The sequence below is a fragment of the Lacerta agilis genome, chromosome 15 (assembly GCF_009819535.1).
Source record: "Lacerta agilis isolate rLacAgi1 chromosome 15, rLacAgi1.pri, whole genome shotgun sequence".
Lineage (NCBI taxonomy): Eukaryota > Metazoa > Chordata > Lepidosauria > Squamata > Lacertidae > Lacerta > Lacerta agilis.
Window position 1 is genome coordinate 751,269 of NC_046326.1, and position 21,899 is coordinate 773,167.

Here is a 21,899-nt window from a genome sequence, read left to right on the forward strand (position 1 = left end):
TCTTCCTTGCAGGCTTGAAAACTTCACTTTTCCCAGCAAGTTTCAATTTCTCTCCTGGGGAGGCTTTATTGTTTTTAGTATGTTTCCCTTTTGGCTACAGGTACTTAAGTTTCTGGTTTGGTCTCTGACAACAGTGCTGGAGTGGGCCTCCTTTGAAGCTCTGCTGGATTTCCAAGCCTTCCTGTGTCCTGCAAAATGTCTCTGGTGTGGAGCCTTTCCAGCTCCGTTTGGGAGGTTGAAAGGATCCCCACGGGGTGGGCTTTGCAAAGCAGGAGGAGGATTGGAAAACCAGTGGAGATTTAAAAAAGGGGGGCTGCAGGAATGCTCCTGGGGTATAGAAGAATTGTCCCCTTCGCCTTGCCTCCAGCTGCTGCTGCTGTTGATGCTGCCTGAGCTGAGCAACAGCAGAAAGGCTGTGTTTTGGAACAAAAACTTCCCTCTGTCACTTACTGCAGCAGGAAGGGTGGCGGAGGGAAGAAGCAATCCTTTCTCTTCTTTGTCCTCCCCCACTGCTGCCACTGGAATAAGCACATGGGGGAGGGGTGGCAGCAGTGCAGACTTTTGCCCCCTAAGGTGAAATCTGTAGATCAAGCACTATTTGATTGCTATGGTTTTTATGTTTTATTGTTACCTTAATATGGTTTTCTGGCTGCTGCCTTGGAGATCTTCATTTTGGAGAGGCAGAAGGAGGATGCAGGGTATTCAATCCATTAGGAATCAAATAGTTGCGTGTCGAGACCCCAAGGCCGCCCTCCCGGGAATGAAATAAAGAGACCAGGACACAGAATATAAGGTTAATGATGTTGGGAAAAAATTTGGCCACAACTTTATTGATTACAGCATGTGAGCGGTATTGGCTTAGGCATTGAGTGGACCTGACTATATCTGACTCCTGCCCGCAGAGCAGGAAGTCCAGTAAGGGTAAACCACTGATAAGGGGAGCCCCGTCGATTCAGACCAACTCGAGTTCCCCTTGGGTTCCAATGGGGTCGTGGAGTGGCCCTAGCCCCGCCCCGGGCTTCGGACAAGATCCCACACCCCCCGGATTCCTTTAACGGACTACCCTTAAGCTTGGAGGGGCAGGCGATGGCCAGGCCTCCCCTCCCCCAACAATAGGTCACTCAATGCCTAACCGCCACAAGAGTCCCGAAAGGGGCTCGCCGCCACATACCCTCACAGCTGTAACCAATTCTTCAATCCCTCCGCTAAATCGGCCAACCAGATGTCATTTCCCCAATCGGAGAGGTGAACCCCATCGTTACGAAACAAAGCCATCTTGCTGTACACTATGTCGGGATGCGTAATCACTTGGCCACCAAACATGTGCACCTTCTGTGCCACTGCGCGATTTATGCGCTTTCGAGCATAGTCCGTTGCAGCTGGGTTAGTACTGTCGCGCCAGAAGCGCCTCTCCAACATCTGCGACCAGATAAGAGTCATTTTTGGGAAGGTCACAGCCAAATAGTCCAAGTCCTTCTTAATATTCAGAAGCAAGTCCACGCCCTTTCGGCCAGGCAAGTCGTTCTCTCCCAGCTGCACAACCAGAGCATCAGGGGGGCCTTCAGCATCAGCCCTAGCCATCACAATTGGCAACATCTCCCTCCATAGCATCCCTCGTCTCGAAATCCATGAGATATGAACACCTTCCGGAAGACCCAGCTGGCACCCCAGGCCACTGGCAATTGCTCTCAACCGGGCCCAATGAACAATGCTGTGCCCAACCATCCAGATCTCATAGCCCTGGGTCCCTGGAAAGGAAGGAAATGAAAAGAAGGGATCAGCCATGTATTGTTCAAACCGATGAGCCAGCACGGATGTAGCTTTTGAAAGCATTAGAACTCCATCGCCCCAAGGTCTTTATTCTATCTGTTGACAATCCCCAGTGAAAAGCAGTGGTAGCTGCGCCAATCCTGAAGGAATGAGCAGCAAATTCCTTGGCTGGGAGACCGCAAGCTCCGATAGCCATACGCATCACCCGAGTAAACTGCTGTCTGGCCAAACGGGACCCATCCTCGTGCACTAGGAGGGGACCGGAACCAGGGGGCCTAAGGTCGAGAAATCTTTTTGTGTCTTTTACGGGACATGGGCCACTCTGCATAGTTGCTGGCAATCGAAGCATGGCGCCCTTTCCCCTCTGATCAGTTTTTGAACGGCGGATATAAACCACCAACTCAGTTGCTGAAAGCTGGATGTCGCTGAGCTGTAAGCCTCGGGATAGGGGGCCTGGGTCACCCTCATGGACTACCTCCCCCACCCTTAGTGCCCCAAAAAACGCAATTGAATAGGCTGCAGCAAAAAGCCTGGCTTCGTATTTTGACCAACATATGGAGCGCAATTTGTCACGGATCTTACAGAGGAGTTCATAGGTGATAGGCCGGCGGCCATCCACGCTTGGAGGTTGCAATCTACGCCAACCCTCAAGCGCCCTTCGAACTACAAAATCAGCGCATGGGTCATGGAAGTGCATGGATTTTGCGAAAAATGAAATGGCAGCTGCCTGGATTTTCAGCGTTTTTGGGGCACGTCCTTGGTTGCGCAGGTGGACTAAGTACTGCAAGACGTGGCTGGTGGAGGGGTGTGTGTGCTGATGAATACCCAAATATTGTGTGCGGTATGTTAAGAAATCGGACCATGCTTTTGTGTAGGACCTAAGTGTGGAAGGTGCGACTGAGGCCAATACTCCCTGCATCACGTCTCGTTTCCAAGGCTCCATAGGTGTTCCGGGAAAGGCTCCGACAACTGCTGAGCCTCTGGCGCTAACATCCGGAAGCGGTCCATCTGTAAACGAGATAATGCATCCGCGATGTCATTATTGACTCCCGGGATGAATTTGGCTGAGAATACGATGTTAAATTGGAGACACCGCAAAACGAATGACCGGAGCAGAGCTGAAACCCTCTTTGAGCGTGATGATTGCTTGGCGAGAACCTTAACCACTGACTGGTTGTCCGTCCAGAAACAAACGCGGTGATGCCTAAATTCCTCGGTCCACAGGTGAATAGCCACTACTATAGGAAAAAATTCCAAGAATGTTAAATCGCGAGTGATGGGCTTACCCCGCCAACTAGCGGGCCATTGTTGGGCACACCAGCGCCCCCTGAAATACACACCGAAACCCAGGGAACCTGCAGCATCTGACTGTACTTGGAAATCTGTAGAAAGCCTCAGAGTATCCTGCCAGAGAGACACCCCATTATACTTATCCAAAAACTGAAGCCAATCCTGGAGGTCCTCCTTTACCGACTTGGGGAGGCGCGTCCTGTGATGGGGAGATCGAAGACCCGCCGATAACCTTGCCAACCGCGAGCAGAAAGGACGCCCAGGAGCTACCACACGACAGGCAAAGTTCAGATGACCCAGCAAGGATTGTATTTGTCTGAGTGTTACCTTTTTCAGGGGGAGAAGCTGGGAAATAGTTGCCTTAAGAGCTGTCAGCTTCTCTTCCGGCAAACGTGAAGTCTGTGCGACAGTATCAAGTTCTATACCTAGGAAGGTCATTGTGGTAACTGGGCCCTCTGTTTTTTCTTTGGCCAAAGGAACTCCCAGTTCCTCTGAAAGAGAGGCAAAGGCATTAAGGAGAGTAGTGCATGCGATACTGTTAGGGCCGCCCACCAGCAGAAAATCATCGAGATAATGGGTCACGCCTGACATACCGGTTTTGAAGCGCAGGGCCCAGTCCAAGAAGGTGCTGAACGTCTCGAATGCAGCACATGCCACGGAACAACCCATAGGCATTGCTTTATCAATGTAAAAGGATCCTTCAAACCTAAAACCTAGCCAGCGGAAGTCCTCAGGATGCACCGGAAGGAGGCGAAAGGCTGATTCAATGTCGCACTTTGCAAGCAATGCGCCCTTACCAAAATTCCGAATAAGTTTTATGGCATGATCGAAAGAGGCGTATTTGACTGTACATAATTCGGCCGGGATAGCATCATTCACCGAACCTCCCTTGGGGTAAGATAAATTATGGATCATGCGGAATTCCCCAGGGGTTTTCTTAGGCACTATACCCAAAGGGGAAACATGTAAATTGGGAATAGGGGGGCGGGGAAAAGGGCCAGCTACCCTCCCAGCCACAATTTCTTTATTTATTTTCTTTTTTGCTATTTCTGGCATTTCTCTTACTGATTTTTGGTTGGGGGGATCCTTCGAATGTGGAGTGAATGAAACAGGGATCCTGAAACCCTGCGAAAAACCCCTCCAGAGATAAATTGCTGCTTTCCTGTTTGGGTATATGTCAAGGAGTGATTTTAGTGAATTCAACCTGATGGGTGAGAAGGCTAGTGAGAGAGAATTATTGCCTACGCATGCCTCCGGGAGCTGGGGGCTGCCCACCCTGCCTATTTTGCTGGTGGGAACCCCCGCCCCCACGAAAGGGCTGCTTTCCTTTATAACAGGACACCACTGGGTGATTGCCACGACACCTGTCGCACTCGTGCACGTACTTGCAACCGAGCCTCTGGCATAATCCCTTGTTAAAATCCCAGCAAATTTTTTTGGCGTTGGACTTTTTAGCGTTGTATGTCCCTAATTTACCTTGATCCAGAGGCTTCTTCTCGATATGGGGGCCCACATATTTTAGCCAAGTGAACTGGTCAACCCGGTCCCAGCGTGCAGAAGGAAGCGTAGCGGCGTTTCTCCGAAAGGTTTTGTCGTACCTGATGGCCGCTGCCTCGCCGGCCATTGCGCATGCTGTCCATACAATTGATTGGTAGACAATCAAGTGCATGGCTCTCTTAGGATAAGCAGCTGCTACTACACAGGAAAAAACTTGGAAACCATTTAACCAATTCTCAAACGTTTTTTCAACTTTTGGTGACTTATACTTCCGCTTGCCATAATCACGCTTCCCTTCCCACTTTTCAGGAACCTCGTCCAGCGGCACTAACTTAAACATGTCCACATATTCTCCATTTAAAATTTTTGCCCTGGTTTTTGAAGACAGGTGGTTACCCAATATAATATCCTTGGGCCTGTTGGTTGCAATTTTAACATCATCAACCAAGGCCCCATCCTTACATTCCAAAGTCCCTCCAAATCTTTTTCTGTGAGAGTTAGCTCTCCTATTCCATGCCCACAAAGGAAGGCCAGGCACCCCTTCCCCATGACCCCAGTAACAATCCATGGACTCATCACTATCAGAGCCAGAGGAGGAGGAAGAAGAAGTACCTGAATCTGAGTCCGAGTCGTCTTTTCTGGATCTCTTGCTCTTCTTTTTTGAATGCTTCTTCTGCTGACGCTTCCTAGCTGTCTCTGGGAAAGGGTGTGTGTTCTCATCGGAGGATGAGTCATCACCAGTGACCAGCAGCAGAGGGTTAACCTGCGCAACACTGGGAGGTATTAATTGAAAACATTCCCCTTCGGGCGCATAGGCAGAGGAAGAGGAGGGTTGTGCAACACTGGAAGATATTAATTGAAAACGTTCCCCCTCGGGCGCATTGGCAGAGGAAGAGGAGGGTTGTGCCTTTTTGCTTTGCCTTGCCCTGGAGGGTCGTGATTGTACCTCAGACTCAGGCTGCGCGGTTGCACGCGGCTGCTTAGATTTTTGCGGACGCTTAGAGGAGGCAGGCTGCTTTGCGTGCGTTTTTGAGGTTGACTTAGGCTGGGAAGCTGCGGCAGAACGCGTTTTTGAGGACGACTTAGGCTGGGAAGCTACCGCAGATAATTGGGAGTCGTTGAACAGAACTTGGGATGGCCCTGGCCTCTGATCCAACTCCTCACTAACCTGAGCAGTATTGGAACCACTGGCCAACGTATCAGGAATAACATCAGAGGCTGACTGGGTTTCTGACCCCTCATCTTCCTCTCCAGGCCTAAAGCGTTGCATCATGTTATCAAATTCATTAAAAAACTGTTGCAACTCGTGAGGGTTTTTTGCCATACTAGCTAAGGTTGACCCCAGTTGTCCAATGGCCTGCCGTGCTAAAGAAGGGCCTTTTTCGGAATGAGCTCCTTGGGACTGAGCGGTCGGCTTTGAGGCTGACATGGCAGTAATGGAAGATTGATAGATTTATTTGTTTAAAGGCGCTGTAATAACAGAAGGAATTTCCTTGACTGATAGCACTGGTACCAGGAAGGCTGAAGCAGCAAAATGAGTCAAAGCACAACTCCACCCAATTTAAAACAGCTTCCCCAGACCCTTTTTATTATTTTTTCAAACTGGTTTGAAGATCAGTAGAACAGGAGAGCTCAATATGCTTACTGCAGCAAAAAGGCCTCAATTATTCAAGCAATGCCACGTGCTGCATTCAAAAATGGCGCCGCGCACGTGATCACGACCAAGATGGCGGCCTGCAAGCTCTTAGTAAATTTCACTCTTAGTAAATTTCGATGCCAAATAACCTAGTTGGAAACACAGTGGCACGTAATCAGTTGATTTAAAATTGCGCACTCTTGATAAATTGGACCGCTACGCAAACAATCAAATTGGCACAGCCAGCACTGTTAATCAGTTCCAGACCCAATTAACTTCTTTGGAAACAAAGTTGCCCCTTGAAACTTTTCTTCCGACCGAGCCTCCCCGCTCAAATTAGATATGCAGGTATCTTAATTTCCAGCTGGAATTTTAAAAGTGAAACTACAATCCCAGGCACGGCAACGTGGGGAAACCACGCGGACCCAAAGAGTTACCGCAAAAAACCACTTTCAATCTTTATTTATTTGTTTATGTGTATGTATATTTTAAATTTATTTGATTTATTTATTCTCTTTAATTTCTACCTAATGATTTATTTATTTATTTATTTTATTGTTATTATTTATTTATTTATTTATTTATTTTGTATGTATGTATTTATTTATTTATTTTTTAAAGCTCCGAAGGTCACGTGGCGCATTCAAAATGGCGCCGCACACGTGGCGCTAGCTAAGATGGCGGCCACCCGATTTTCAGCTCAACAGTAAACAACCCGCAACACGGTGGGAGCCACCCACCCCCGGAGAAGCAGAAAGAAAGGGTAAGAGAGAAGGCTAAACCGTAGGCTAACTCCTTAAGCCCCCCCCCAGGGCGTTGACGTCGCAATACGGCCAATTCAAAGGCTAAAGGGATAAAGCGCAGCCAGTTCCTGCCCCCCCCACACACTTCACCACACAGTCCCCGCTACTTAGCTGTTTCTCGGCGCGATGCTGGGATGCGGAGGCTGTAGGCTCGGTCTGCCTGAATCCCGGTGGCTGTGGATGCAATGTGAGGCAAATGGGGCGCACGAAGCCTCAATCCAGAAGCGTGGCGGCCGCGGCGGCAGCGAGAGCCTTGCGATCGCAATGTAGCTCAGAAAGAGGTCGGGAACCAGTTTGGGGGGGGAGCGCGGGCCCACAGGGGCGCCAAGCGCAGCGATCGCTCAGCCGCGGTAAGCGAAAGTGGAAGGAGCGTGCAGCGATGCCAGGGAGAACAGCAGCCGATCGTTAAAGAGCTGAACAGGCAGGACGCTCCCCAAGCCGGCGCCGAAAGCCTATTTGATGGCGCCGATAGCGCGTTGGGCTCCTACGATGTCCGGAGGCTGCAGAAGGCTCAGGAGTCAGCACGCGCCGGCTTAGGGCAGCGGGGACCGCTGGGCGCAAAGCGCCGCGATCGCGCGGCAAGAAAAGCAAGGATCGTGGGGTAGGCAGGGGGGAGACGGCAGGCGATCGATGAAGAGCGGAGAAGCAGAGCAGGAGGAAGCGGGAGGCGGGAGCAGCAGGGAAATCTGCGACCAAGAGATCCGAGGAAGCGAGCCGAAAGGGAGTCTCTCGGCTCGCGCCTCTCTATTTGAAAGGGAGCCCCCGGCCACGCCCCCAGCCGGCTGATTGGCCGGATGCCTGCTGACGTGGCCGGGGACTCCCTAAGCTGCGAGGGACAAAGTCCCCCGCCCACAGGAAGTGGGGAAGAGCGGCTCTGCGGTCCACCGCAACTCCTCCCCACCCGGAAGTGGAGCGGATTTAACTACAAGAGGCAGCCTCAAGTCCATGGGGGAACTCCTACTCTCTGTCCTTGCTTGCAGACTTCCATACAGACCTAGAGACTGAAATGGTTTCCACAGCAAAGGTGCCACTCTTTTTATCAGAAAGGGTGCTCCCTTTGGGGATGCTTAGGGGTTGGCCTCCATCTGCACCCATGCAAGTGCCAGCCTACCACCAAAAGCACACACCCCTGTGCCTGCATGCCCCCACCCCAAGCTGTTTCTCAAAGGCTCAGAAGAGCTTCTAGAGCATGAACACGTATGACACACTGGGAGGAAATTTACAGCCCTGCCCCCCCCTTACACAGCGCCCATCTGTTAAAGAGGACGTGCTGCTTTGGAAAGGACCCAATTTATCGTCCTGCAAGAAATGTTGCTTTGATGACCCAGCGGATCAAAGTTAAAGCATGGTGTTTATTGTATCTGCTTTCACAGTGAAAATGCAACTGTATATCTCCCAGGTCATAAAACTGAAATATTGCTCTTTGAGAAACACATTTTTCTTCTGCCTTGCTTTTGCCACTGACCTTGTAAAAGCAGAAAAGGAGCGATGCAGGCTGACTCCAAGTGTCATTAGAGGAAATAAATGGAGGTGCAAATCATTCCACATGAAAAGCCCATAGGGGGCAGTGACTGAGTCCTACCTGATTCTGTGGACTTGCATGTGTTACAGCCGTGTGTGTGTGTGTGTGTGTGTGTGCAGCCTTAGTTGGGGCTGGTGCATCCTGTCTTATGTCAGCTGCTCCCTTTACAATAAGTTATTTCTTTGCACATTTGATGAAAAGTTCATGCTACTTGACCTCATGGTTTTGCTGGAATAGCAGCAACTCTCCAGCAAGCATTCCATGAAGTAGCACCTGACCTTACTCACAAGAGTCCAGCAGGGGCTCTTGGACTCTCCATCAGGTTCCTGTAAGTTTGTAGAGTGCTCTGGAGAAGTAAAAAATTAAACAAAATTAAATTTAACATGTGGTGCCCAAGTGCTTGTGTTACACAATCAAAACTGTGACAATGTTATTTCAGGGTTATTATCCCACATTAGGGGTTACATGAGCAGGGATGGATGGGCAAATCTGTCCATTTCAGTTTCGTTCAGTTTCTCAATTTTCTAGGATCAAGTTTGCAGTTTTATTTCATTTTATTTTTAAAAGGTCACCATGAAAATTCACCCGCATTTTATTGCAAGTTTCTCCAGATAAACAATTTTTGTATGCAATTTTGTCTAATGTGTTTTTGCAAAACATATTTCCTATCATGTAATGCATTTGTGTGTTATTTTCACTAATATATGCATTTTAACTCACACTTTACCTTCAGACACACATTTCTGTACACATTATTTGGCTAGAGAACTGTGTTGCAAAATTCAGGGAAGTGTGAACTGTGTTTCATTTCACATATGCTTTTGGGAAGTGCATATTGGGTATGTTTTCCTTTAAATGCAAAGGTTATGCTTACTATTCATAACATGTATCAAACAATGGAAGAATGTGAATAGTTGTTAGAATGGTTGTTAGTATCGAGGGCTCCCACAGACCCTTGCAGCAGTGCCAGCAATGCCGATGGGGCCTGGCTGGCCCACCCTGTCTCTCCCTGTTTTCCCTCCTGGCAGAAGTTCATTCCTTTGGCTGTGTTGCTTCCCCAGTCAGACCCAATTAAGCAGAGTGCAACACCCTTTTCCAGTCTGGGACAAAAATGGTTTCCTTGGCAGCTGGAGCAGAGGGAGGCCATTGCTTTTGCACCTTGTGAATAATGCATCAGTTTGCACTTGCAGGAGTCTGACAACACCACAGGCTCCTTCGTATTGCTTACAAGTTCACTGAACTTGCTGTTGTTCGATTAGTGACAATCCCCAAGAGTCAGAGTCATGATACCACTCTTCTCCTGGAATAATCTCTCCTTTGCAAAGTGGTTAGGGGATTCATTTCCACCTCTCTCTTCCTCCCGGCCCTCTGCCTTGGGAGACTTCTATGCCGTAATAGCCACTGGCTATACGGTGAGCAGGGATGGATGCATGGGCCACTGTCAAGGAGTCCAAGCAGGCATTCTATAGCAAAGTCATAAATTAAGACCATTAAAGAGATGTTGCCTGCAGGGAGCAGCCATCACTGCAGCCCACAACCCAACCTCTGGAATCCTGACTATGCTGTAATAATAGCATCTGGTAATTGCAGGTGCTTTAGAACATGGCGCATACATTGCCCCAATCATCTTCGCAGCAGCTTGTAAAGCCGACCAGTGTGACTATCCCAATGGAGATTCAATGGTTGAATTCTGTAGGACCAAGGGCATAGCAAGGGGGGGGGGCGAGGAGGACAGTCTGCCCTGGGTTCCATATTGGAGGGGGAGACAAATTATCAAGGAACAAATTTTTGGGGGGAATTTTTTTTTTTGGGAAAAATGCCTGCTCCGAAGGTCTTATCTTACTATACTAGGGATTATATAGCTATATATGAAATTTCATGCATATCGCTTAATATCTTGACCCTCTTCCACCAAAATAGCTGTTCACTTGGCTGTTTTCCTATGTTAATGAAGGCTGAAATTTCAGTTCAGAGAACACTTACTGTTCCCAACCCTAACCCTGTGGAAAGCCATCTAATTAGACTTTAATTTGATTTTGAGATGTTTTTAGGAGGTAATTTAATTATTGTTTGATTTTATACCAATGTTATGTATCTGATGTTAGCCACCCTGAGCCCGACTTTGGCCGGGGAGGGTGGGATATAAATAAAAGGTTTTTTATTATTACCTGTTATTATTCCTTTGTAAGAAAATATGAAATAACGTAAAACCATTTTTGTGGGGGGGATCAATGGGGGGGTTGACAAGAAATTTTCCACACTGGGTACCACCTGACCTTCCCATGCCTGGGGGGTGGGTGACAATTTTTTTTTGCCCCCAGGTACCAATTTGCCTTGCTACGCCCCTGTGTAGGACTTACTTCTGAGTAGACAGGTTAGTAGAGTGCTATAAAATCCAAACAGGAAAGCTAACCTAGCATATGGCTTCCCTACTGTATGTTTTGATCCCATTTGAGACAAGTGAAGTGAATTAGCAGCCACACACCCACAAATTCTCCAAGCATTCAAACAAGATATCTTCAAACAAAATCCATGTCACATATTGAATGTTCACCAGAGAAAATCAGCCAGTTTAACCTGGATGTGAAAACAACTCAGAGAGAGAGAGATGATAGATACTTTTTAAAATGTTTTCTTGACACTAGAAAAGTTTGTGCAGAGGTAATAATCAAAGCAGCTTGAAAGTAACTTCACAAAGCTGTTAGATTGGTTGGGGTGGGGAATAATAAAAGATTATCTTGCAGGGAATTCTTTTATTTGATCTCTTTCATCTATCAGGGGGGTGGGGGGAGATTGCCAAACACATATGATTAACCTTGTGATCAATGCTCACTTTTGATGTCCTTATTTGGTGTGTGTTGGTGTTTGAATGTGTTTTTTAAGCCAGATCATTAGGTCATGCAGCTTAGGACAATTTGTTGTGGAAACCCTTTTCTCTCAGTTTTTGGGGTGGAGGGTGGCATACAAAAGAACAAGACAGGTTTTATTTGGTGTATGTGCTGCATGTATATCTGTGCTGCGCATACTGATGGCTAGTCTTCAGACCCCTGCTGCTTGTTGCCTTTTATTTTGCAAAAGCCAGGCACACATCTTTGCAAACAAACAAACAAACAATCCTGATAGAGTGCATTTTTCTATGTTTTTATTACACATTTTTGTGCAAACATATGCATCTGCATATATGCATTTTTTTGTTTGAATGTTTTCATTGTAGAACTGCATTGCAAAATTTGAAAGGAATATTTTTATTTTTATTTTTACCTAGAGCTGCATTTCGGGAAGTGTGAATAAGGCAGGTGTGCATTAAAATTCAAACTGAACCAAATTCCCCTGATCTCTACTTGTAATGCAAGAGAAGCAATTCAAAACAATACAATTAAAAGTAAACCACAACAGAGCAAGAACAATACACTTGTGGGACTAAATAACATCAGAGAGAAAGCCCAATGCTTGCCTGAATAAACAAAAGGGGGCTAATTTGGTGGTGGGAAATAATAAGAGATGAGCCAAAATCACTCTCCCAGAGCAGAGAGTCCCACAGTTTGGGAATTACTGTTTCTGCCATATCTCAGTGGAAGCACAAGTGCCAAGGTGGGCAGCCCCATGCATCTAAGAAGAGGTGGCCTCTAAAACACCATGACCCTTAACGGTTTAGGGCAGGGGTCCTCAAACTACGACCCACAGGCTGAATCCGGCCTGTCAGGCTTGTCAATCTGGCCTGCCGGCCAAAATGTAACACCAGGTTTACTTCAGCATGCGGGGACTGACTGAGCGGGCAGCGAGGCTTCTGTGGCTTCCGGTGCTTTTGTGTTTCCTCACTGGCAGCAGTGGTGGGGGTGGGGGTGGCATTGATGTAACCAACTTTGGGGCAGGGGAAAAGGGTGCCCTCCCTCCCCTCCACCTGAGGTGTATTTCGGGGAAGGGTGGGCCTGGCAGAGGCGGTGAGGGTGGGAAAAGGTTTTATATTGATTTCTATCTTGCCATTTCCCCTGACAGGGACTTGAGGCGGCTTACAGAGGGAATGGGAAACAGCCTAAATGGGGGGGGGGATGATTGAAAAGTAAAAACATGGATAGAGCTGTGTTTCTTATAAGCCTGGGGGAAAGGAAGTTGAGACAGGTGTGGGGGTTGGAAAGGGTTTATTCTAGCCAGGGTCATACTTGCAAGAGGCACCTGGTTGGGGAGGGAGGGAGATTGTGCCCAAGGCTTCATGGAAAGTGTGAGATTGGGAGGGGGCAGGGATTTATTTGAGGGTATCCTGGGAAGGTTGGAGGCAGCAGGGCTTCTGAATGCCAGTTGATGGGAATTGCAAGGTGCTCGGATCCTGCTTGCAGGGGTTTCCCACAGGCATTGTGTGGCCAGTGGGAAGACGGGATGCTGGATTAGATGGGCCATTGGCCTGATCCTGCACGGATCTTCTGGTGTTCCTATGAGGAGCAGGATAAGAGGGCTGAGAATCATGGAGCTGGAGGGGCGAGGGTGTCTCTTCCGCAGCTGACATTAAGAAGCCCAGTTGTGCTCTTCTTTTAGTGGTGGTGGAGGAGGAATTTTCTAGTTGTCTGTCATTTTAATCCTACCCTTTTCTCAAGGAGTTCAGGGTACATAGGTCTTCTTCATTCCTCCTCTCCTTTTTTTTTTATAAAGAATTTATTGGTTTTTCCAGGACAAAGAACAACATATCACAAATAACAACACAAACCCAAACCCACCCCCAACAATCAAACCACAATAAAACAAATACAAATACACCAACAATTCTTTTTCTTGTTTACATAAAAAAAACTTTTCTAGTTCGAATCATTGTTAAGTGACTTCCCCCGTTTTCTCTCCTTCAGTTCCAATTCCATTTTTACTTTAATAACTTCTCATCACAATTAAATCATTTAAAAATTTAAACTAAACATATTTCTTAAAATCTTATTTTAATTCACAATAATCTATCACTCATTAACTTAGATCAAATCTATCCAGTTCTAACTTCATGATAGTTAATAGTACAACTTCATAACACAACATATTACATCTTATATCGAATCATATCAAACACCTTATTTCCCTTAGGTTGCTGCTAATAACAAAAAATTCTAATATCTCTTCTTTCATTTAAAAACTTAAGATCTTAACACTCCGGCTTCAGGGTACCATAGTAAACCATCCTAATTTTATCCCTGATACATTTCACCCTATCCCTTTTCTATCCATTTTCTTACGCCATTTCAGATTCATAGAATCATAGAATCATAGAGTTGGAAGAGACCACAAGGGCCATCCAGTCCAACCCCCTGCCAAGCAGGAAACACCATCAAAGCATGCCTGACAGATGGCTGTCAAGCCTCTCCTTAAAGACCTCCAAAGAAGGAGACTCCACCACACTCCTTGGCAGCAAATTCCACTGTCGAACAGCTCTCACTGTCAGGAAGTTCTTCCTAATGTTTAGGTGGAATCTTCTTTCTTGTAGTTTGAATCCATTGCTCCGTGTCCGCTTCTCTGGAGCAGCAGAAAACCACCTTTCTCCCTCCTCTATATGACATCCTTTTATATATTTGAACATGGCTATCATATCACCCCTTAACCTTCTCTTCTCCAGGCTAAACATACCCATTCTCCCCCCACACATTCCTCCATCTTAGACCAATACGGATTTCTAGAATGTCCTCTTTTCTTGCGAATCCACAGTTCCAGATGTAATCTACAACAGTCCTTGCAGGGAGCATCAGGGGGCACAAATCGTCACCTTCCAGCATCTCCGGTTCGAAATTCCATTCCTCTTCTAATTGTGAATTTAAAAGTCTTTTCCCCATCATTCCTGGGCCCTCACCCCAGAAATTGGATATAGAAAGTCTTCTCATCCTGGGTCTGCCACCCCAGCAGGACTTTTCATCTTCTCGGAGTTGCAAAATCATCATGTTTTGTTCTTCAATAATTCCCTCCAGCTCTCTGCCAAGGTTTCCTTCCATATCAGCAATGTTCTGAACAATTTTTCCTGTGGGATATAACTTTTCTGCCATATCCTGGTTCAGCAAAATTAATTTTTGATTTATCAGTTCTAGCTTCAACAAAATAATCCTTTGTTCAAGAGTCAGTTCAAAGTCTAAAAGCAGCTTGAAAACGAAACTTAACATGGTGGAGGTGGGCATAGAGTATCAAATTTCAGTGTTTTTCCATCTTAATCACAGTACTTTTCCATCTCACTCCTAAGTCTCCGCAGCCATTTTCCCTGGAGTCAGGGCGAAAAGATTAGAATCTATCCATTTTAAAAAGAGATATCCACCACCACATTGCTCCCCCAAAGGGGATCTAGCCATTCTCACTTGTCAAAAGTCGAAACAATGTACCATCACTGTAGCAGCAGTACCATCAAGACCGTTATTTTCTTTGTACCGAAGGGAGAAAAACGGGCTTCCTTTCCGTCGCATCTCCCGAAGCGCCTTATATCCAAAATAAGTTCAATATTAAGGTAAGTCCTTCCCACTTTTGTCCTTTATTATGGTAATCTTTGGACGAAATGTTTCTTTCATATCTCCAATTTTCTTGAACAGATCTCTGGTTTTTCCCATTCTGTTGTTTTCCTCTATTTCTTTGCATTGCTCGTTTAATAAGGCCCTCTTGTCTCTTCTTGCTATTTTTTGGAAATCTGCATTCAGTTTCCTGTATCTTTCACTATCTCCCTCGCATTTTGCTTGCCTTCTCTCCTCTGCTATTTGTAAGGCCTCATTGGACAGCCACTTTGCTTTCTTGCATTTCCTTTTCATTGGGATGGTTTTCGTTGCTGCCTCCTGTATCATGTTACGAGCCTTCATCCATAGTTCTTCAGGCACACTCTCCACCAAATCTAAATCCTTAAACCTGTTCCTCACTTCCACTGTGTACTCATAAGGGATTTGATTTAGATTGTATCTTACTGGCCCAGTGGTTTTTCCTACTTTCTTCAGTTTAAGCTGGAATTTTGCTATAAGAAGCTGATGGTCTGAGCCACAGTCAGCTCCAGGTCTTGTTTTTGCTGACTGTATAGAGCTTCTCCATCTTTGGCTGCAGAGAATATAATCAATCTGATTTCAATGTTGCCCATCTGGTGATGTCCATGTGTAGAGTCGTCTCTTGTGTTGTTGGAAAAGAGTGTTTGTGATGACTAGCTTGTTCTCTTGACAGAACTCTATTAGCCTTTGCCCTGCTTCGTTTTTAACTCCAAGGCCAAACTTGCCAGTTGTTCCTTTTATCTCTTGACTCCCTACTTTAGCATTCCAATCCCCTATAATGAGAAGAACATCCTTCTTTGGTGTCATTTCTAGAAGGTGTTGTAAGTCTTCATAGAATTGGTCAATTTCAGTTTCTTCAGCACCAGTAGTTGGTGCATAAACTTGGATTACTGTGATGTTAAAAGGTCTGCCTTGGATTCATATCGAGATCATTCTATCATTTTTGAAACAAAATAGGAAACTCTTTCCAGTAGCACCTTAGAGACCAACTGAGTTTGTTCTTGGTATGAGCTTTCGTGTGCATGCACACTTCTTCAGATACACTGAAACAGAAGTCACCAGATCCTTAAATATAGTGGGGAGTGGGGAGGGGTATTACTCAGAAGGGTGGTGGGAATGGGTGATCGGCTGATAAGTGTGGAAAACCTGTTGACGACTCTAAACGGCTGCAATTAGTCTTGCAGGGAAAGGCAAGGGGTGAGATGGCTAAAGATAGCTTTGTTATGTATAATGAGATAAGAATCCAATGTCTTTGTTCAAACCAGATTTCTCCATGGTTTTAAGTTTGGTGATTAGTTGCAATTCAGCCACTTCTCTTTCCAGTCTATTTCTGATATTTCTTTGTATTAAGACAGCTACTTTGAGATCTTTTATAGAATGTCCTGGGAGATTGAAGTGTTCTCCTACTGGTTTCTCTGTCTTGTGATTCCTGATATCAGATTTATGTCCATTTATCCTTTGGCGTAGGGTTTGGCCTGTTTGTCCAATATAGAGAGCTGAAGGGCACTGTTGGCATTTGATTGCATACACAATGTTGGAAGATGAGCAATTAAATAGTCCTGAGATGGTGTGTTTGATGTTGTTGGGACCAGTAATGGTGTTATCCGGGTTTATGTGGCAGCAAAGTTGGCATCTGGGTTTATTGCAGGCTCTGGTACCAGTGTCCATGTTGAGTCCTGTTTTTGTATTATTGTGGGTGAGGAGCTGTTTGAGATTGGGTGGCTGTTTGTAGGCGATGAAGGGTCTTCCTCCCAGAGCTTGAGAAAGAGAACTGTCATTGTCTAGGAGAGGTTGTAGATCTCTGATGATGCGTTGTACTGTTTTAACTTGGGACCTGTATGTGATGACTAGTGGTGTTCTGTTATTTTCTTTTTTGGGTCTGTCTTGCAGCAAGTTCTCTCTGGGTATCAGTCTGGCTCTGTCAATAATACAAAACCATCTCACCCCTTGCCTTTCCCTGCAAGACTAATTGCAGCTGTTTAATTCTTTTATAGGATTCTTGTCCACAGTAGTAGATATGATAGTTTTATGTCCTACTGTGTTTTAATTTGTTGGAAGCCACCCAGAGTGGCTGGGGCAACTCAGTTAGATGGGCAGAATGTTGTTGTTGTTGTTGTTGTTGTTGTTGTTGTTGTTGTTGTTACACACCTTGACAGGTACACAGATCACCTGGCCACAATCTTCCTGACAAGGGTGAGATGTAATGTATTTCTATTGAAAAGTACATTCATCACTTCTAAATGTGATATATATCTATATATCTATATATATAAATTAGCATATGCAAATGTGTCCTATTTTCTCTCTCTTGGCAATGACTGAGTGGGCACCTTAGCTGTATATGCAAAGCTAAGTCAGTCTGACCTTGACAAGTATCTGAGAACCCAAACAGATCCTCTCTGAGCTTGCTGTCATCAATAATATACTTACACTCCTAGCAAGAGCTGGCAAATGTTCAGGAAGTGAAGTATTTTTTTCTCCACTGCTTGCCCACCCTGGCTGCTTCCCTGGCTCATGTCAAGGTCTTTGTGGTGCTAAAAATTGACAGGAGTCTAAGAAATAATTAGAAACCACAGGAAATAACCACATTTCCCCTGCTGTCTGACTCCTTTCCTACCTCTTAAACCTCTGGAAAACAAGCTTGCAGTGACAGAGCCTGAGCAATGACTCTTTGCCAGACAGACCACACTGAACTGAGGGCAGCAATGAGCTGTGCGTGGACTCAAATGACATTTCATATTTCCCCTAGCTTTCCACCCTGGACAATTTGACGTCATATACTTTTCCAAACTTCAGAGGACTAGAAAACACCATAGTGGGAAACAACAGCTCCCCTCCCCTTCTGCAGCTTTAATTCCATTATTCATTCACCTATAAGAATGTGTATATATTTGTGCTCCTTTCTCTAATTGTGGGGAAGCAATTAGACGGTAGCAGACTGTCTGCAGCAGCTTCCAACATGAAAAGAACTAGGAAATGCTTGGAAGGGGCTGGGAAAACATCTATCCCAAGTTTCCACCATTCCGACTTGGCCTTTGAAGGAAAGAGAGAGAGATGAAATCTGAGATTTTGCTCACAGAAGCTAGCACCATTTTGGACGTTTATCTCCTTCCTTTTGTCCAAGCAGCTGAAGGTGGCATATGTGGTTCTCTCGCCTCCTCCTTATCCTCACAACAGCCTTGTGAGGTAGGCAAGACTGAGTGACTGGATTAAAATAAACCATCAAACTTCATGACCAAGTAGCGATTTGAATCTCGGTTTCTCTAGCTGTAACCCAGCACTAACAACCAGGGGCGCTGACTTGCCCCCCACATTGAGGGGGCTCGACATTGCGTGATGTCAAATGCATGACATAGTGCACCAGGTGGGGCCCCGGGGGCATGCAATCGGCGGGGCATGAACCGGACACCCCCCCTTGAGATCCCCATTGTGCCCTGCTGGTGGCAGGGGCTGTAGAGCACAGAAAGTAAAGGTCACCCTCCATGCCCCACCCCCGCTGGGCACAGGAGCGCTCACCCATCAGCAAAGGGGAATGGGGAGTGCAGGGGGTGATCTTTACCCTCTGTGCATCCCGACCCCAGACAGCAAGTGAGTTGGGCTGGGCTGGGCTGGGCAGGGCAGGGCAGAGGGCGGGGGGCATGTTTGCAGGCAGGAAGCTAATCTGTTTGGGGCCCTGTCAATATTGGGGGTGGTTGGCTCTCTTCCCACAAATATTGAGGGGCCTGAAGCCCCTTCTGCCCCCTATAGTTGGCACCTTGGTTAACTACTTGCTACTCTAACTTGCTATTACCTCTCTAGAGCCTGCTGACAAGCTAACTTGCATCATTGTCCTTATTTCCACTCACGGGACTCATCCACCAAGCCAATGGGCACAGGACTGTGGTTTCAATTGTGCAGGTAGCAGCGTTCTCTGAGCATAGCACATCAGTGCTGCAGGCATCCACAGTGCACAAGGGATGCAGCCAGCAGACCCTTAGTATTTACAGGCCAGGTCATGTCAGTCCAGACCGCAAACTGAATATGTCTGTGAGGTAACCTTCAATTATGGTATAGTGCAAAATGGTCTATATAATTAGGTGCCCTGGAAGTGGAAAAACACACACACCTTTCCTTCTCAGGAAAAAACTGAGCTCTACATTTTATTTCATTTCATTTGTCATCTTGTTCTAGAGTGCAGTTCAACCCACCTGAAGAGGTTACCCGGTCAGAAGGCAAGTGGTTGGGGCATTTTCTTTAAATATACAAAGAATCAAGCCCACTCCCAGGCAGTATGTGTGGACTATATATACTGCAGGGTTGCGAAAGCCAGACCTCTAGGACAGCCTTTCTCAGCCTTGGGTCCCCAGAAGTTGTTGAACTTCCATCCTCCCTAGTGACCAGTGGTCAGGAGTGATGGGAGTTGTAGTCCAACAACATCTGGGGACCCAAGGTTGAGAAAGGCTGCTCTAGGATATGACATGGCGATAGATCCATGATGCAGACACTATTTTAACATTCTGCCTGGGGGGGGGGGCGGACAAAAGCCAGAGGTGGCCTTGAACACTGATCATTCTGTGTTGTTCCCATTTTAGACCAGCAGCATCTCCATGGAGCACTGGCCAACAGGAGGTGAAGCCAGAGCCACTGGCAGGCAGAGCCAACTCATTCCAATTTTTTCCACATCTGTCTCCTTCCTGTTGATTTCTATAAGGGCAACATTTACATGAAGCAGTATCACGCTGGTTGTAAGAAGGCAGACAGGCAGATGAGCAGGCTGAGTTTGGTGGGGCAGCACCCCAGTCTCCCTCAGTCACAAGCCGCCATCTTTGAAAGTTAAAACCCACAGCTGGTGTTCTGCTATGGTGCGGCCTACTTTCATTGGCTTAGTCCCTTCATGAAGCTTCCATCCGAAATCAGAGTTCTTCAGACGCTGCCAAGACAGGGTCAGCAGTTTGGACATGACTTTCCATAAGCACCACTAGCCATTCTCCCTCCTATGAAATCAATTCCCAGCACTCCATTTCAAATGAAGAGAGCTTCAGGGAGGCAAAAAAGAATGAAGATCTTTACTGAAGGCAAGCACCACTTTTTCTGTAGCCATGGCTGTGACTCAACACAGACCCGAAGACACCATGGTTACTCCACGCTTGCCCATCTTTGGCAGGCTTTGAATAACTCTTGCAATGCTATAAAGACTTTGGATATTTTGGAGAACTTAATTCAGATGAGCTGAGGCTCCAAGACTTTGGCCACCTCATGAGAAAAGAAGACTCCCTGGAAAAGACCCTGATGTTGGGAAAGATTGAGGGCACAAGGAGAAGGGGATGACAGAGGACGAGATGGTTGGACAGTGTTCATGAGTCTGACCAAACTGCGGGAGGCAGTGGAAGACAGGAGTGCTCTGGTCCATGGGGTCACGAAGAGTCGGACACGACTATACGACTAAACAACAACAACAACAACAAGAATTCAGATGAACAAGAATTCAATATGCAATTGATTGAGATATTTAGAGGACCCATGGAGGGGAGGAGGGAAGTCCTAAGATTCAGAAGAATCTTGTTTGATTTCAAAAATTTAATTGTGTTAATTGTGTGTTTTATTTTGTAAAACCAATAAAAGTTGTTTCAAAAAACCCATAACACTCCACACTTTTTCAGTGAAATTCTATCGTCTATTTACCTCCAGGTCTCTGGAGTTCAATTAGCATCTAGATCCTCAAATACTGACATTGTTGGCTTTCAAAATGCAGAAAAGTTGTGCTTCCCAGATCCCAAATGAGGCAGCCTAGGATAAGGCTTTTCGTTCTTTCCAAAGTTCAGACTACTGTTTCATTGCACAAGGAAATGTGCCATCATTACTCTTTTTCTTCATTTTATTTTTTGCAAAAAGATTTCTTCCCAAACAAGCAATGCTTCCTTTGCAAAGGTATCCACACACTGAAACCAGTTTGTCATTGCTGGGGAAGGCCATCCCAAAAACAATTTAGAGGCACATTGGTTTGTGCCAGTGACATCACCATGCCCATGCTATATATAAAAACATAATAAAACATAAAACAATTTTTTTAAAAAAACTTACCTATACAGGGTTGCTTTCAGATGGCTCGGGGGGTCGGATAACTCCATGCCCTCCAACACTTCTCCAATGAAAATAGGGACATCCTAAGGAAAAGTGGGACATTGCGGGATCAAATCAGAAACCAGGATTTCTCTAAATCTAAATTCAAAACAAAATAAAATAAAAAACTCCTTCCAGTAGCACCTTGTTGTTGTTCAGTCGTTCAGTTGTGTCCGACTCTTCGTGACCCCATGGACCAGAGCACGCCAGGCACGCCTATCCTTCACTGCCTCCCGCAGTTTGGCCAAACTCATGTTAGTAGCTTCGAGAACACTGTCCAACCATCTCATCCTCTGTCGTCCCCTTCTCCTTGTGCCCTCCATCTTTCCCAACATCAGGGTCTTTTCTAGGGAGTCTTCTCTTCTCATGAGGTGGCCAAAGTACTGGAGCCTCAACTTCAGGATCTGTCCTTCTAGTGAGCACTCAGGGCTGATTTCTTTGAGAATGGATAGGTTTGATCTTCTTGCAGTCCATGGGACTCTCAAGAGTCTCCTCCAGCACCATAATTCAAAAGCATCAATTCTTCGGCGATCAGCCTTCTTTATGGTCCAGCTCTCACTTCCGTACATTACTACTGGGAAAACCATGGCTTTAACTATACGGACCTTTGTCGGCAAGGTGATGTCTTTGCTTTTTAAGATGCTGTCTAGGTTTGTCATTGCTTTTCTCCCAAGAAGCAGGCGTCTTCTAATTTCGTGACTGCTGTCACCATCTGCAGTGATAATGGAGACCAAGAAAGTGAAATCTCTCACTGCCTCCATTTCTTCCCCTTCTATTTGCCAGGAGATGATGGGACCAGTGGCCAT